Source organism: Gigantopelta aegis, unplaced genomic scaffold (assembly GCF_016097555.1).
Source record: "Gigantopelta aegis isolate Gae_Host unplaced genomic scaffold, Gae_host_genome ctg9068_pilon_pilon, whole genome shotgun sequence".
Taxonomy (NCBI): Eukaryota; Metazoa; Mollusca; class Gastropoda; order Neomphalida; family Peltospiridae; genus Gigantopelta; species Gigantopelta aegis.
In genome coordinates, this window is record NW_024536895.1 from 1402 (window position 1) to 6391 (window position 4990).

General features: G+C 37.3%; 2 non-coding genes across 2 annotated transcripts; both read left to right on the forward strand.

Moving 5' to 3' along the window:
- The first annotated feature begins 2173 nt into the window (after window positions 1–2173).
- Window positions 2174–2291, forward strand: LOC121367107. The gene has a single exon (XR_005957318.1). It is a non-coding gene; the product is annotated as a 5S ribosomal RNA (ribosomal RNA).
- Window positions 2292–4007: 1716 nt separating this feature from the next.
- LOC121367106 lies at window positions 4008–4126 on the forward strand. Its single transcript, XR_005957317.1, has one exon. It is a non-coding gene; the product is annotated as a 5S ribosomal RNA (ribosomal RNA).
- The last annotated feature ends 864 nt before the right edge of the window (window positions 4127–4990 follow it).

The following is a 4990-nucleotide window of genomic DNA, read 5'->3' on the forward strand; positions in this document are numbered from 1 at the left end:
ATGGCCGCCATCAGATTTTGCATGCATTACCTTTGTTTTCATTATATTTGAAGTTAAAACCTGCTTCTTCATTTATTTGATTATCTTCTCTGTTTGAAATGGTTTTAACTGAACTAAGATGATAAAACAGACCAAAAAAAGTTATAGAAAGGAATATTTGTTTAATGACACCACAGCACATGTTTTTGAACTATGTCTTCAGACTTCTTGATATCTAACAAAGTTATTTGGAAATTTGGTCGAGATAGTCAGGCCCGTAGCCAGCCACATTTGCGGGGGGGGGGGGGGGGGGGGGGGGGGGGGGCATTGAGATATTGGGTGGAACTAAATTTATATCATGAGTGCCGAAGGCACCCGAATCGATTTTAAAAATGCTTCATAAAAACTATTAGCGGTATGTTGTATAGTTATACAGATATTAGAAGTAATACAAAGTTCTATGAAAATTAGTCTTTCTCGTTTATTTGTTGTTGTTCTTCTTCTTTTTAGATATAAAGAAACTTTTTAAAACTGTAAAATTCTTAAGGAATACTAATAACTGATGCAATAGCGAGTTTAAAAGTGTGGGAAATAAATACACGTAACAATCGAAAGGATGACACGGCGAGCTACAGAAGCTTTGTCATTATTTTATCATTTGTACACATCCCTTCTTCATGGGCGTACATAGGATTTTGAAAAGGGGGGTTCCAATACATAGGATTTTGAAAAGGGGGGGGGGGGTTCCAAAATAGATTGCAGAGATATTGGGCATATATTTCTATGTTCAGTAAATATAATAATGTCAGATATCAATGTCAGATATATTAATATTATAAAAAAGCGATTTGAAAAGGGGGGGGGGGGGGGGGGGTTCGGGGTTCGGTCGAAGCACCCCCCCCCCCCCCCCCCTATGTACGCCCATGCCCCTGAATGAAACTAGGGTAGGGACACTAAAATCAAATAATAGGAACCCCCATTATTTTGGACGATATTTGTGATAGTCCAGACTGTCAATGTATTCCTTTTCTAATCACTGCAGTCCACATAATGATGGGATAATCATGTATGCATGCTTGTAACCATTAAATTACTATGTATTTCATTAGAGGAACCCCTCGAGATGACAAAAATAATAACATTTTAAGATAGACTTCCTATATTAGTCCCAAAATGTTATGCTAATGTCATAAGCGTTACGACTTACGACAAAAGTGACCATATGCATTCTGGTTTTTAAGCATGGAAATAGAAGTTGCATATGAAAATTGATGTCTACTTTTGTAATTTTGTTGTGTTATCAACCGTACAATGCCTAACTTTGGCCACGTGATGTCATAATCCAAAATGGCCGCCATCAGATTTTGCATGCATTACCTTTGTTTTCATTATATTTGAAGTTAAAACCTGCTTCTTCATTTATTTGATTATCTTCTCTGTTTGAAATGGTTTTAACTGAACTAAGATGATAAAACAGACCAAAAAAAGTTATAGAAAGGAATATTTGTTTAATGACACCACAGCACATGTTTTTGAACTATGTCTTCAGACTTCTTGATATCTAACAAAGTTATTTGGAAATTTGGTCGAGATAGTCAGGCCCGTAGCCAGCCACATTTGCGGGGCTGGGGGGGGGGGGGGGGGGGGGGCATTGAGATATTGGGTGGAACTAAATTTATATCATGAGTGCCGAAGGCACCCGAATCGATTTTAAAAATGCTTCATAAAAACTATTAGCGGTATGTTGTATAGTTATACAGATATTAGAAGTAATACAAAGTTCTATGAAAATTAGTCTTTCTCGTTTATTTGTTGTTGTTCTTCTTCTTTTTAGATATAAAGAAACTTTTTAAAACTGTAAAATTCTTAAGGAATACTAATAACTGATGCAATAGCGAGTTTAAAAGTGTGGGAAATAAATACACGTAACAATCGAAAGGATGAGTCCGTTGTTTAGAACGTCGCCATTTGTCTGCTGAAATCGGCTGCTAGCGTAATTGACTGCTAGATTGCACTCGGTAACTCCTTTACGCCACGCGGTACACATAATGTGTGGATTATTACTATTCACTAAAATTGCACGTAAACACCCCACCAAAAAGCCATCAAACAAATCAAACAAATCGAAAGCTACGGCCATATAATTGACTTCCGGAAAATTACATATGTATACCACTATTTTTCATCATTTGTTGTCTACGGCCATACCACGTTGAAAGCACCGGTTCTCGTCCGATCACCGAAGTTAAGCAACGTCGGGCCCGGTTAGTACTTGGATGGGGACCGCCTGGGAACACCGGGTGCTGTAGACATTTTTTTTTTTTTTTTTTTTTTTAAAAATATATATTACATTTCTTTATCATTATTGTCATTGCTATTTTATAATTTTGTTTTTGTTTGTTTGTTTGTTGTTTTGGCTTTCAAGGACGACTTCTGATATATGTAGGGACGCTATTTCTAGTTGGACCTGACACGGCGAGCTACAGAAGCTTTGTCATTATTTTATCATTTGTACACATCCCTTCATGGGCGTACATAGGATTTTGAAAAGGGGGGTTCCAATACATAGGATTTTGAAAAGGGGGGGGGGGGTTCCAAAATAGATTGCAGAGATATTGGGCATATATTTCTATGTTCAGTAAATATATAATGTCAGATATCAATTTCAGATATATTAAATTATAAAAAAGCGATTCGGGGGGGGGGGGGGGGGGGGTTCGGGGTTCGGTCGAACCCCCCCCCCCCCTATGTACGCCCATGCCCCTGAATGAAACTAGGGTAGGGACACTAAAATCAAATAATAGGAACCCCCATTATTTTGGACGATATTTGTGATAGTCCAGACTGTCAATGTATTCCTTTTCTAATCACTGCAGTCCACATAATGATGGGATAATCATGTATGCATGCTTGTAACCATTAAATTACTATGTATTTCATTAGAGGAACCCCTCGAGATGACAAAAATAATAACATTTTAAGATAGACTTCCTATATTAGTCCCAAAATGTTATGCTAATGTCATAAGCGTTACGACTTACGACAAAAGTGACCATATGCATTCTGGTTTTTAAGCATGGAAATAGAAGTTGCATATGAAAATTGATGTCTACTTTTGTAATTTTGTTGTGTTATCAACCGTACAATGCCTAACTTTGGCCACGTGATGTCATAATCCAAAATGGCCGCCATCAGATTTTGCATGCATTACCTTTGTTTTCATTATATTTGAAGTTAAAACCTGCTTCTTCATTTATTTGATTATCTTCTCTGTTTGAAATGGTTTTAACTGAACTAAGATGATAAAACAGACCAAAAAAAGTTATAGAAAGGAATATTTGTTTAATGACACCACAGCACATGTTTTTGAACTATGTCTTCAGACTTCTTGATATCTAACAAAGTTATTTGGAAATTTGGTCGAGATAGTCAGGCCCGTAGCCAGCCACATTTGCGGGGCTGAATGGGGGGGGGGGGGGGGGGCATTGAGATATTGGGTGGAACTAAATTTATATCATGAGTGCCGAAGGCACCCGAATCGATTTTAAAAATGCTTCATAAAAACTATTAGCGGTATGTTGTATAGTTATACAGATATTAGAAGTAATACAAAGTTCTATGAAAATTAGTCTTTCTCGTTTATTTGTTGTTGTTCTTCTTCTTTTTAGATATAAAGAAACTTTTTAAAACTGTAAAATTCTTAAGGAATACTAATAACTGATGCAATAGCGAGTTTAAAAGTGTGGGAAATAAATACACGTAACAATCGAAAGGATGAGTCCGTTGTTTAGAACGTCGCCATTTGTCTGCTGAAATCGGCTGCTAGCGTAATTGACTGCTAGATTGCACTCGGTAACTCCTTTTCGCCACGCGGTACACATAATGTGTGGATTATTACTATTCACTAAAATTGCACGTAAACACCCCACCAAAAAGCCATCAAACAAATCAAACAAATCGAAAGCTACGGCCATATAATTGACTTCCGGAAAATTACATATGTATACCACTATTTTTCATCATTTGTTGTCTACGGCCATACCACGTTGAAAGCACCGGTTCTCGTCCGATCACCGAAGTTAAGCAACGTCGGGCCCGGTTAGTACTTGGATGGGTGACCGCCTGGGAACACCGGGTGCTGTAGACATTTTTTTTTTTTTTTTTTTTTTTAAATATATATTATACATTTCTTTATCATTATTGTCATTGCTATTTTTATTATTTTGTTTGTTTGTTTGTTTGTTTGTTGTTTTGGCTTTCAAGGACGACTTCTGATATATGTAGGGACGCTATTTCTAGTTGGACCTGACACGGCGAGCTACAGAAGCTTTGTCATTATTTTATCATTTGTACACATCCCTTCATGGGCGTACATAGGATTTTGAAAAGGGGGGTTCCAATACATAGGATTTTGAAAAGGGGGGGGGGGGGGTTCCAAAATAGATTGCAGAGATATTGGGCATATATTTCTATGTTCAGTAAATATAATAATGTCAGATATCAATGTCAGATATATTAAATTATAAAAAAGCGATTTCGGGGGGGGGGGGGGTTCGGGGTTCGGTCGAACCCCCCCCCCCCCTATGTACGCCCATGCCCCTGAATGAAACTAGGGTAGGGACACTAAAATCAAATAATAGGAACCCCCATTATTTTGGACGATATTTGTGATAGTCCAGACTGTCAATGTATTCCTTTTCTAATCACTGCAGTCCACATAATGATGGGATAATCATGTATGCATGCTTGTAACCATTAAATTACTATGTATTTCATTAGAGGAACCCCTCGAGATGACAAAAATAATAACATTTTAAGATAGACTTCCTATATTAGTCCCAAAATGTTATGCTAATGTCATAAGCGTTACGACTTACGACAAAAGTGACCATATGCATTCTGGTTTTTAAGCATGGAAATAGAAGTTGCATATGAAAATTGATGTCTACTTTTGTAATTTTGTTGTGTTATCAACCGTACAATGCCTAACTTTGGCCACGTGATGTCATAA